The sequence below is a fragment of the Bombus vancouverensis genome, unplaced genomic scaffold (assembly GCF_051014615.1).
Source record: "Bombus vancouverensis nearcticus unplaced genomic scaffold, iyBomVanc1_principal scaffold0077, whole genome shotgun sequence".
Lineage (NCBI taxonomy): Eukaryota > Metazoa > Arthropoda > Insecta > Hymenoptera > Apidae > Bombus > Bombus vancouverensis.
Window position 1 is genome coordinate 188,756 of NW_027468968.1, and position 11,995 is coordinate 200,750.

General features: G+C 64.0%; 1 non-coding gene across 1 annotated transcript; it reads left to right on the forward strand.

Annotated features, from left to right (window-relative positions):
* Positions 1-10,910: 10,910 nt before the first annotated feature.
* LOC143305049 (U6atac minor spliceosomal RNA) lies at positions 10,911-11,016 on the forward strand. The gene has a single exon (XR_013061728.1). It is a non-coding gene; the product is annotated as a U6atac minor spliceosomal RNA (small nuclear RNA).
* Positions 11,017-11,995: the final 979 nt, after the last annotated feature.

Sequence of the window (11,995 nt, forward strand, 5' to 3'; positions counted from 1 at the left end):
AGGTGGCCCTAGCGGCGGTGGCGGAACCGCATCGTATACCCGACTCGCCCAACTGGATCGGGGACCTGGACGGATCCGCCGGGATAACGTGGACGTCGGCCTCGTGCTTCTTACTGGACCGTGGCAGCGGCTTCGTCGCGGTCGAGTGGCTGGGAGCGGCGGTGGTGGCGGTGTACGTCTCTCCGAACATCGACCTGGCCGCGTACGGGGACTTCCTGGACCGAGTCGGCGAGTGCATCGGAAGATGCCTCCCTCGCCAGGTGCTCGTGCTGGGGGACTTCAACGCCCATTCGACGCAATGGGGAAACCCAAGGACCAACTCCCGTGGAAGGATGCTCACCGACTGGGCAGCGAGTCTGGGGCTCCTGCTGGCGAACAGGGGCTCGGCGAGCACCTGCGTGGCGTGGAGAGGATCCTCCGTGGTGGACATCACGTGGGCTACCCCGGAGCTGCTCAGGCGAATCCGCGACTGGAGAGTGGCCGAGGGGGTGGAAACGCTGTCCGACCACCTGTACATTCTGATGGAGGTAACCCTGGGGACCGAGGACGACGCCGGGAGAAGACGACGAGGACCGAGAGAGAACCGTCGCCGCCCGCCGCCGCCGCCGCGATGGCGCCTGAAGGAGATGGACAAGGAGATGCTGCGGGCGGCCACGACCGTGTCCGCCTGGAGCTGGGACGCCCGACGGACGACCGAGCGAGGAAGTATCGACGAGGAGGCGGAGGAGCTCCGAAGATACATGACCGCGGCGTGCGACGCCTCGATGCCGCGCTCCGTCCCGGGGGGTGGACGAGACCAGGGAACGTACTGGTGGACCCCGGAGATCGCCGAGATGCGAGAGAACTGCGTGCGTGCCCGCAGAAGATTTCTAAGGGCCCGCCGTCGCAGACTGACGCGCGACGAGGAGGAGATCTCCCGCTTCTACGAGGAGTACAGAGAGGCGAGACGGACTCTTCAGCGGGAGATCAAGACCGCGAAATCTCGGTGCTGGACGGAGCTGATCGAGGAGGTGGAATCCGACCCGTGGGGACGGCCGTACAAAGTGGTCACCAAGAAGCTACGACCTTCGGCGCCCCCGCTGACCTCGGACATGGACCCGACGCTGTTGGACAACGTCATCGGGACGCTGTTCCCGCCGGAAGACAGGGACGCGAGCCGACCGGCGCCATCCTCCCCCTCCGCCGACGACGACGAGGAGGCGGCAACGACGACCGCGACGGGATGGAGCGAGGAGCTGCGAGTCAGCGACGAGGAACTCTTCGAAGCAGCCAGGAGGACGGCGTCCCGCGACGTGGCGCCAGGCCCCGACGGAATACCGGGCCGAGCGTGGGCGGAGTCGATCGTCACCATGGCTCCGCGCCTGCGGCACCTGTTCGACAGATGCCTGGAGGAGGGCGCCTACCCCCGGACATGGCGGACGGCCAGGCTGGTGCTGCTACGGAAGGAGGGCCGCCCGCCGGACTCGCCGTCCGCGTACAGGCCGATATGCCTGCTGGACGAGGTGGGCAAGATGCTGGAGAGGATCGTCGCCGCCCGGCTGGAGGCTCACGTGACCCGGAGGACGCCCGGATGGCACGACAGCCAGTACGGATTCCGCCGCGGCCGCTCGACCGTGGACGCGGTGAAGAGGCTGAGGACCATGGCCGAGGACAAGGTCGCCCGAGAAGGGGTAGCGGTGGCGGTGTCGCTCGACGTCACCAACGCCTTCAACTCCATCCCCTGGGCCAGGATCGTGGAGGCCCTGCGACACTTTGACGTCCCGGCGTACCTGGTGAGGATCGTCCGCGCGTACCTTTCCGACAGGTACATCGTCTACGCCGGAAGGGACGGGGAAGAAAGAAGACGGATCGAGCGCGGCGTTCCGCAGGGGTCGGTGCTGGGTCCGATACTCTGGATCACGGCCTACGACTCGGTCCTCCGATGTCCTATGCCCCCCGGGGCTGGAATGGTGTGCTACGCAGACGACACCCTGGTCCTGGCCGGGGGACGATGGTGGCAGGACACGGCGAACCGCACGGAGGACGCCGTGGCGTGCGCGATGGGCGCCATTCGGAGGCTCGGCCTGACGGTGTCGCCGGCCAAGTCCGAGGCGCTGTGGTTCTTCGACCAGCGACGAAGAGGAACGCCTCCCGCAGGATCGACGGTGAACATCGGCGGAGAAGAGGTTCCGGTGAGACGCCAGATGAGGTACCTGGGTCTCACGATCGACAGCGGATGGACCTTCGAACCGCACTTCGAGCAACTGGTCCCGAAGGCGACGGCCGCGGCCAACGCCCTGTGCGGCCTCCTACCGAACATCGGCGGAGCAGGATCGAGAGTCCGCCGACTCTACGAGGGAGTAGTCCGGTCCCGAGTTCTCTACGGGGCACCCGTCTGGGCCAGAAGCCTGGCGACCAGTCGCCGCAGCCTGACCTTGCTGCGGAGGCTGCAGAGGACGACCGCTATCCGCATCGCGAGAGGCTACAGGACGACATCGTACGCGTCGGCGACCGTGCTAGCGGCGTCCCCGCCGTTCGAGCTGCAAGCCCTGGCGCTCGAACGCGTATACGAACACCAGCGGAGGAACCCGACGCCATCGACCTCTGGCCAGCCGGCCTCGAACATCCGGGAGGAGGCGAAGAAGGAGGTCTGGGAACGATGGCGCTCGCAGCTGATCCAGGAGGACGCCGTGCGGCCGCACCGGGCCGTTCGCGCCGTGCTTCCCAACTGGGAGACGTGGAGGGATCGAGGCGGAGCACCGCTGACCTTCAGGATGACGCAGCTGCTCACCGGCCACGGAGTATTCGGCGAGTACCTGCTAAGGATTCGGCGAGAGGCGACGTCCGTCTGCCACCACTGCGAGGAAGAGGAGGACACGGCGCAACACACGCTGGAGTTCTGTCCGGCGTGGGCGGAACCACGACGCGTCCTACGGCTCGAAATCGGCGAGAGCTTAGCCCCAGAAGCGGTCGTCGCGGCCCTGCTGAGAGGGCGCCAGGAGTACGCCGCTGTCCGCACCTACTGCGAGCAGGTGATGCTGGCGAAGGAGCGGGCGGAAAGGATCAGGGAACGAGCTCGCGACCCGTCCAGGACATCGCAGCGCCCCAGGAATACCGCGCGCCACAGGGGCGCGACGCCACCACCGGCGCCGCCGCGCCCACCGTAGCAGCTCGTGGAAACCAGGAAGAGGCTTCAGGGGACGGGGTCCCAGGACGGAGCAGCAGGAGCGAGGCGCTAGGGGGCGTGGTCCCCCCCTAGCGGTCCAAGAAGAGCAGGACGCCTCCCTTCGACGAAAGGAGAGATAGACGCCCGGGGGTAACCGGTAGTAATTCGGGAGAGATCCCGGGTGCATCTCGACTCAGGCGTCAGGACAGGCCACCGTGGAGTTTTAGTCGGTAAGAGTCCGACACTACCCGCTAGCGGGTGTCCATGAGGATTTCTCCACGTAAAAAAAAAAAAAAAAAAAAGGTTGGGGTTAGGTTGGGGTTAGGTTGGGTTAGGTTAGGTTGGGTTAGGTTGGGGTTAGGTTGGGGTTAGGTTGGGGTTAGGTTGGGGTTAGGTTGGGGTTAGGTTAGGTTGGGGTTAGGTTGGGGTTAGGTTGGGGTTAGGTTGGGGTTAGGTTGGGGTTAGGTTGGGGTTAGGTTAGGTTAGGTTGGGGTTAGGTTGGGGTTAGGTTGGGGTTAGGTTGGGGTTAGGTTGGGGTTAGGTTGGGGTTAGGTTGGGGTTAGGTTGGGGTTAGGTTGGGGTTAGGTTGGGGTTAGGTTGGGGTTAGGTTGGGGTTAGGTTGGGGTTAGGTTGGGGTTAGGTTGGGGTTAGGTTGGGGTTAGGTTGGGGTTAGGTTGGGGTTAGGTTGGGTTAGGTTGGGGTTAGGTTGGGTTAGGTTGGGTTAGGTTGGGGTTAGGTTGGGGTTAGGTTAGGTTAGGTTGGGGTTAGGTTGGGGTTAGGTTGGGGTTAGGTTAGGTTGGGGTTAGGTTGGGGTTAGGTTGGGGTTAGGTTGGGGTTAGGTTGGGGTTAGGTTGGGGTTAGGTTGGGGTTAGGTTGGGGTTAGGTTGGGGTTAGGTTGGGGTTAGGTTGGGTTAGGTTGGGGTTAGGTTGGGTTAGGTTGGGGTTAGGTTGGGGTTAGGTTGGGGTTAGGTTGGGGTTAGGTTAGGTTGGGGTTAGGTTGGGGTTAGGTTAGGTTGGGTTAGGTTGGGGTTAGGTTAGGTTGGGGTTAGGTTGGGGTTAGGTTGGGGTTAGGTTGGGGTTAGGTTGGGGTTAGGTTGGGGTTAGGTTGGGGTTAGGTTGGGGTTAGGTTGGGGAGCACGAGGCGGGCATGGGTTCCCGGGGCATAGGACCATGCCCTGGGAAACCCCGATGGATCTGATGTTCTCTTACAGTCGGGTGGCGGCCGATCGGTGCCCTTGGCACCCGTCGGTTCGCCGATCCGGTGCGGAGAACTTCGGAGAAGTTGGCGGGCCCATGCCTGTCAAGACCACTCACCTCACCTTCTCGCGGGGCTCCCTGTCGCCCTGCACCGGCTTCGACCGGGGCAGGGTGCGAAAGAGTGAGTGGCACCAGGACGGAGACTTCGACGACGACCTTGGCGAAAAACAAACAAAGAAACATGGAAATGGAGTACAGAAACGACAACGTTTACGGTGCAGGGGAGGGATACCCCAGTACCGGCGCAGTCGCGGGTAGTGAAGTGGGCCCCGCTGCGTCGATATCTCGCGACCACGGCCGTTCGAGGGTGGACCGTCAGGCCCCCGGACGCGTTTATACGACTGGCGACGGAACAGCAGGAGAGAGGAGGAGGATAACCACAGGAGGACATCCAGAGGATGACAGGACGGAGACCGCGGAGGAGCCTCCGAGGAAGGCGACGAGACGTTCGCCGAGAGCCGCGAACAGGTCCGAGTACGTTTTTCTCGCGCCGACCACGATGGACGACGGCACGACACCGTTGGCCGGGGGATCGCGGGGGCGGGCGAGGTCCGACGACGAGGAGTCGGTCGCCTCGTTCGCCTCGCGCTCGTCGCTGGCTTCGATGGCGTCCAGGTGCAAGAGGAAGAGAACGGGAGCCACGACAACACCGGAGGTGTCGGAGGAGTTGGAGGTGCAGATGAAGACGAGCTCCCCGGCCGAAATCAGCGCAGGTTTGACGATGCACGTGTCGGAGATAATGCACGTCGCGACGACGTCGTCGAACTTGAAGGGGACCTACATCAGATCCCTTAAAAACGCGGCGAGTTATATCACCGCCGCGTGGAACGAGGAATCCGCAAGGAGGGCGAGGCCAGCGCGAGGCGCCGGCGACGACGTGGACGCGAGGCTGTCCATGCTGGAGGGGGAGAACGCAGCCCTCCGCCAGGAATTGAGGAGACTGGCTGCCCGCGTCAACGAGTGCCCACGATGCGCCAACGCGGCGTCCGAATACGTCCGCGCGCAGTGGGAGGGCGGAAACGACAGGACGCGGCTGGACGCCCTGGAAAGAGCGGTCCGAGAACTGGGACCCTCCATTCTCCGGACAATCGAGGAACGATTCGGGGACGTACGACGGCAACGCACCCCCGAAGGACGACCCAGCGGGGACCGCCCCGTCGACCCTCCCGCGGCCCAGCCGATGCCGACCCGAAGGGAACGGGAGGACGGCGGATGGGAGCTGGTGGAAACGAAGAGGAAGAGGAGGAGAAACAGGAAGACGGCGAACGGGACGAAGGCAGCCGTCACCGCCGCCGCCGGAGCAGAGGCGGCGAGGAAAGGATCGACCGCGCCACCACCGACGCGGGTACGGAGGCAGAAGCAACCCCAGCCGGGCGGCGACACGACGGGCGCACCGAAGGCGAGCGCCCCCGCGACGCAGAGAGTACCACCGCGGGCACCCAAGGTGGTCACGCCCCCTCGCGCACCGCGAACATCCGCGGTGACCCTGACGTTAAACGAGGGAGCGAGGATGTCGTACGCCGACGTCCTGGAGGCAGCGAGAACGAGGATTCCGCTGTCGGAGCTCGGGACGGAGCGCCTGGAGATGAAGAAGGCGATGACGGGCGCCATTATAATACAAGTCCCCGGCGACAAGGACAGGGGAAAGGCGACGCTACTGGCGTCGCGGCTGGCCGAGACCCTGGACCCGACGGCGGTGAGAATCGCCACCCCGACCAGGATGGCGGAGCTACGCGTGACCGGGATAGACATCTCGGTCAAGAAGGAGGAGCTGCGGAGAGCACTGGCCTCGGCGGCGGGATGCGGCAGCGCGGAGGTGCAGGTGGGCGAGATCGGCGCCACCAGAGGCGGCCTCGGCTCTGCATGGATCAAGTGCCCGGCGGCAGGAGCCCGCAAGCTGGCCCAGGCGGAGAAGATAGCCCTGGGCTGGTCAACGGCGAGGATAAGGGCCGTGCCGAAGCGCCCGTTGCAGTGCTTCAGGTGCCTGGAACTGGGGCACGTGCGCGCCACGTGCGTATCCGGCGAAGACCGAGGGCACCTGTGCTACAGGTGCGGCGGGAGCGGACACCGCGCCAGAGGCTGTCCCGCCTCCGCTCCCAAGTGTCCGCTGTGCGAATCGCTCGGGGCACCCGCGAATCACAGGATGGGCGGAGAGGCATGCAATCCCCCGAAGGTCAAGAGGAGGAGACCGACCCGCCAACCAGCAGCGGTAGCAGCAGCAGCAGCAGCAGCCGCCGCGGTACGGACACCAGGAAGCGCCGCCGAACCGACAGCAGCGGCGGATGGCCGGGAGGAGGCCATGGAGGTGACGGCATAGTTCAAGCGCCTGCTGCAATGCAATCTCGGTAGGTCGAGACGAGCGCAAGATCTGCTCGTCCAGACCGTCCGGGAGAACGAGGTGGCCCTGGCGGCGGTGGCCGAACCGCACCGTATACCCGACTCGCCCAACTGGATCGGGGACCTGGACGGATCCGCGGGGATAACGTGGACGTCGGCCTCGTGCGTCTTGCTGGACCGTGGCAACGGCTTCGTCGCGGTCGAGTGGCTAGGAGCGGCGGTGGTGGCGGTGTACGTCTCTCCGAACATCGACCTGGCCGCGTACGGGGACTTCCTGGACCGAGTCGGCGAGTGCATCCGAGGATGCCTCCCCCGCCAGGTGCTCGTGCTGGGGGACTTCAACGCCCACTCGACGCAATGGGGAAACCCAAGGACCGACTCCCGTGGAAGGATGCTCACCGACTGGGCAGCGAGTCTGGGGCTCCTGCTGGCGAACAGGGGCTCGGCGAGCACCTGCGTGGCTTGGAGGGGATCCTCCGTGGTGGACATCACGTGGGCTACCCCGGAGTTGCTCAGGCGAATCCGCGACTGGAGAGTGGCCGAGGGGGTGGAAACGCTGTCCGACCACCTCTACGTACTGATGGAGGTGACCCTGGGGACCGAGGACGATGCCGGGAGAAGACGACGAGGACCGAGAGAGAACCGTCGCCGCCCGCCGCCGCCGCCGCGATGGCGCCTGAAGGAGATGGACAAGGAGATGCTGCGGGCGGCCACGACCGTGTCCGCCTGGAGCTGGGACGCCCGACGAACGACCGAGCGAGGAAGTATCGACGAGGAGGCGGAGGAGCTCCGAAGATACATGACCGCGGCGTGCGACGCCTCGATGCCGCGCTCCGTCCCGGGGGGTGGACGAGACCAGGGAACGTACTGGTGGACCCCGGAGATCGCCGAGATGCGAGAGAACTGCGTGCGTGCCCGCAGAAGATTCCTAAGGGCCCGTCGTCGCAGACTGACGCGCGACGAGGAGGAGATTTCCCGCTTCTACGAGGAGTACAGAGAGGCGAGACGGACTCTTCAGCGGGAGATCAAGACCGCGAAATCTCGGTGCTGGGCGGAGCTGATCGAGGAGGTGGAATCCGACCCGTGGGGACGGCCGTACAAAGTGGTCACCAAGAAGCTGCGACCTTCGGCGCCCCCGCTGACCTCGGACATGGACCCGACGCTGCTGGACAACGTCATCGGGACGCTGTTCCCGCCGGAAGACAGGGACGCGAGCCGACCGACGCCATCCTCCCCCTCCGCCGACGACGACGAGGAGGCGGCGACGACGACCGCGACGGGATGGAGCGAGGAGCTGCGAGTCAGCGACGAGGAACTCTTCGAAGCAGCCAGGAGGACGGCGTCCCGCGACGTGGCGCCAGGCCCCGACGGAATACCAGGCCGAGCGTGGGCGGAGTCGATCGTCACCATGGCTCCCCGCCTGCGGCACCTGTTCGACAGATGCCTGGAGGAGGGCGCCTACCCCCGGACATGGCGGACGGCCAGGCTGGTGCTGCTACGGAAGGAGGGCCGCCCGCCGGACTCGCCGTCCGCGTACCGGCCGATATGCCTGCTGGACGAGGTGGGCAAGATGCTGGAGAGGATCGTCGCCGCCCGGCTGGAGGCTCACGTGACCCGGAGGACGCCCGGATGGCACGACAGCCAGTACGGATTCCGCCGCGGCCGCTCGACCGTGGACGCGGTGAAGAGGCTGAGGACCATGGCCGAGGACAAGGTCGCCCGAGAAGGGGTAGCGGTGGCGGTGTCGCTCGACGTCACCAACGCCTTCAACTCCATCCCCTGGGCCAGGATCGTGGAGGCCCTGCGACACTTTGACGTCCCGGCGTACTTGGTGAGGATCGTCCGCGCGTACCTTTCCGACAGGTACATCGTCTACGCCGGAAGGGACGGGGAAGAAAGAAGACGGATCGAGCGCGGCGTTCCGCAGGGGTCGGTGCTGGGTCCGATACTCTGGATCACGGCCTACGACTCGGTCCTCCGATGTCCGATGCCCCCCGGGGCTGGAATGGTGTGCTACGCAGACGACACCCTGGTCCTGGCCGGGGGACGATGGTGGCAGGACACGGCGAACCGCACGGAGGACGCCGTGGCGTGCGCGATGAGCGCCATTCGGAGGCTCGGCCTGACGGTGTCGCCGGCCAAGTCCGAGGCGCTGTGGTTCTTCGACCAGCGACGAAGAGGAACGCCTCCCGCAGGATCGACGGTGAACATCGGCGGAGAAGAGGTTCCGGTGAGACGCCAGATGAGGTACCTGGGTCTCACGATCGACAGCGGATGGACCTTCGAACCGCACTTCGAGCAACTGGTCCCGAAGGCGACGGCCGCGGCCAACGCCCTGTGCGGCCTCCTACCGAACATCGGCGGAGCAGGATCGAGAGTCCGGCGACTCTACGAGGGAGTAGTCCGGTCCCGAGTTCTCTACGGGGCACCCGTCTGGGCCAGAAGCCTGGCGACCAGTCGCCGCAGCCTGACCTTGCTGCGGAGGCTGCAGAGGACGACCGCTATCCGCATCGCGAGAGGCTACAGGACGACATCGTACGCGTCGGCGACCGTGCTAGCGGCGTCCCCGCCGTTCGAGCTGCAAGCCCTGGCGCTCGAACGCGTATACGAACACCAGCGGAGGAACCCGACGCCATCGACCTCTGGCCAGCCGGCCTCGAACATCCGGGAGGAGGCGAAGAAGGAGGTCTGGGAACGATGGCGCTCGCAGCTGATCCAGGAGGACGCCGTGCGGCCGCACCGGGCCGTTCGCGCCGTGCTTCCCAACTGGGAGACGTGGAGGGATCGAGGCGGAGCACCGCTGACCTTCAGGATGACGCAGCTGCTCACCGGCCACGGAGTATTCGGCGAGTACCTGCTAAGGATTCGGCGAGAGGCGACGTCCGTCTGCCACCACTGCGAGGAAGAGGAGGACACGGCGCAACACACGCTGGAGTTCTGTCCGGCGTGGGCGGAACCACGACGCGTCCTTCGGCTCGAAATCGGCGAGAGCTTAGCCCCAGAAGCGGTCGTCGCGGCCATGCTGAGAGGGCGCCAGGAGTACGCCGCTGTCCGCACCTACTGCGAGCAGGTGATGCTGGCGAAGGAGCGGGCGGAAAGGATCAGGGAACGAGCTCGCGACCCGTCCAGGACATCGCAGCGCCCTAGGAATACCGCGCGCCACAGGGGCGCGACGCCAGCACCGGCGCCGCCGCGCCCACCGTAGCAGCGCGTGGAAACCAGGAGGAGGCTTCAGGGGACGGGGTCCCAGAACGAAGCAGCAGGAGCGAGGCGCTAGGGGGCGTGGTCCCCCCCTAGCGGTCCAAGAAGAAGAACAGGACGCCTCCCTTCGACGAAAGGAGAGATAGACGCCCGGGGGTAACCGGTAGTAATTCGGGAGAGATCCCGGGTGCATCTCGACTCAGGCGTCAGGACAGGCCACCGTGGAGTTTTAGTCGGTAAGAGTCCGACACTACCCGCTAGCGGGTGTCCATGAGGATTTCTCCACGTTAAAAAAAAAAAAAAAAAAAGGTTGGGGTTAGGTTGGGGTTAGGTTGGGGTTAGGTTAGGTTGGGGTTAGGTTGGGGTTAGGTTGGGGTTAGGTTGGGGTTAGGTTGGGGTTAGGTTGGGGTTAGGTTGGGGTTAGGTTGGGGTTAGGTTGGGGTTAGGTTGGGGTTAGGTTGGGTTAGGTTGGGGTTAGGTTGGGGTTAGGTTGGGGTTAGGTTGGGGTTAGGTTGGGGTTAGGTTAGGTTAGGTTGGGGTTAGGTTAGGTTGGGGTTAGGTTGGGGTTAGGTTGGGGTTAGGTTGGGTTAGGTTGGGGTTAGGTTGGGGTTAGGTTGGGGTTAGGTTAGGTTGGGGTTAGGTTAGGTTGGGGTTAGGTTGGGGTTAGGTTGGGGTTAGGTTAGGTTAGGTTGGGTTAGGTTGGGGTTAGGTTGGGGTTAGGTTGGGGTTAGGTTGGGGTTAGGTTGGGGTTAGGTTGGGGTTAGGTTGGGGTTAGGTTGGGGTTAGGTTGGGGTTAGGTTGGGGTTAGGTTGGGGTTAGGTTGGGGTTAGGTTGGGGTTAGGTTGGGGTTAGGTTGGGGTTAGGTTGGGGTTAGGTTGGGGTTAGGTTAGGTTGGGGTTAGGTTGGGGTTAGGTTGGGGTTAGGTTGGGGTTAGGTTGGGGTTAGGTTGGGGTTAGGTTGGGGTTAGGTTGTGTAGTATGAAAGGAGAGACGTTTAGCACTCCCCTAGACAAGGATGGAACACATATAAATGGTAAGGCACAGGTCGCCTTTCGGTGGCTCTTACCAGATTTTTTTTTTTTTTGGAGTTCCAATATGGCGGCAAGTAGGACGGACACGTGCGCGTCGCTCCGTATTCCGTGACCGAAATATGTGGAAAAATCGAAGAGTGCAGTGGAAGGATTAGCGTGAAAGTGAAGTGCTAGTGGTGAGGAATAGGCGTGTGCAAAAAGTTTGGTGGAAATCGATGAATTAAAACTGTTATTAGAGTTAAAAGTGTCGGTGTTGCCACGAGGGAAGAGGCAGCCATCTTGGCGGCCATCTTGGCGGCCATCGTAGTGACGCGCGACGGTTGCGCCGCCGAGGCGTCTCGCGGGAGGCCAGTGAACTACAGTGTAGTGCTAGTGCGGTAGATGCGAGAACTACGTTACCGACGGCGGAACAAGTTACCGACGTCGGAACTAGTTACCGAAGGTGGAACGAGTTACCCACGGTGGAAGTAGTTACCCGCGGTGGAACAGACCACTTACCTTACCATCTCGCGCGGCACACCTGTCGCCCTGGTCCGCATTCGACAGGGGCAGCGCGCGAAAGAGCGAGTGGCTCCAGGACGGAGACTTTGTCGATTACATTGGCGAAGACAAAAGAACAAACAAACAAACAAAGAAATATGGACATGGAGAAGATAAATGACAACGTTTACGGTGCAGGGGAGGGATACCCCAGTACCGGCGCAGTCGTGGGTAGTAAAGTGGGCCCCGCTGCGTCGATATCTCGCGACCACGGCCGTTCGGGGGTGGACCGTCAGGCCCCCGGACGCGTTACTACGACTGGCGACGGAACAGCAGGAGAGAGGAGGAGGATAACCACGGGAGGACATCCAGAGGATGACAGGACGGAGACCGCGGAGGAGCCTCCGAGGAAGGCGACGAGACGTTCGCTGAGAGCCGCGAACAGGTCCGAGTACGTTTTTCTCGCGCCGGCCACGATGGACGACGGTACGTCACCGGTGGCGGGGGGATCGCGGGGGCGGGCGAGGTCCGACGACGAGGAGTCG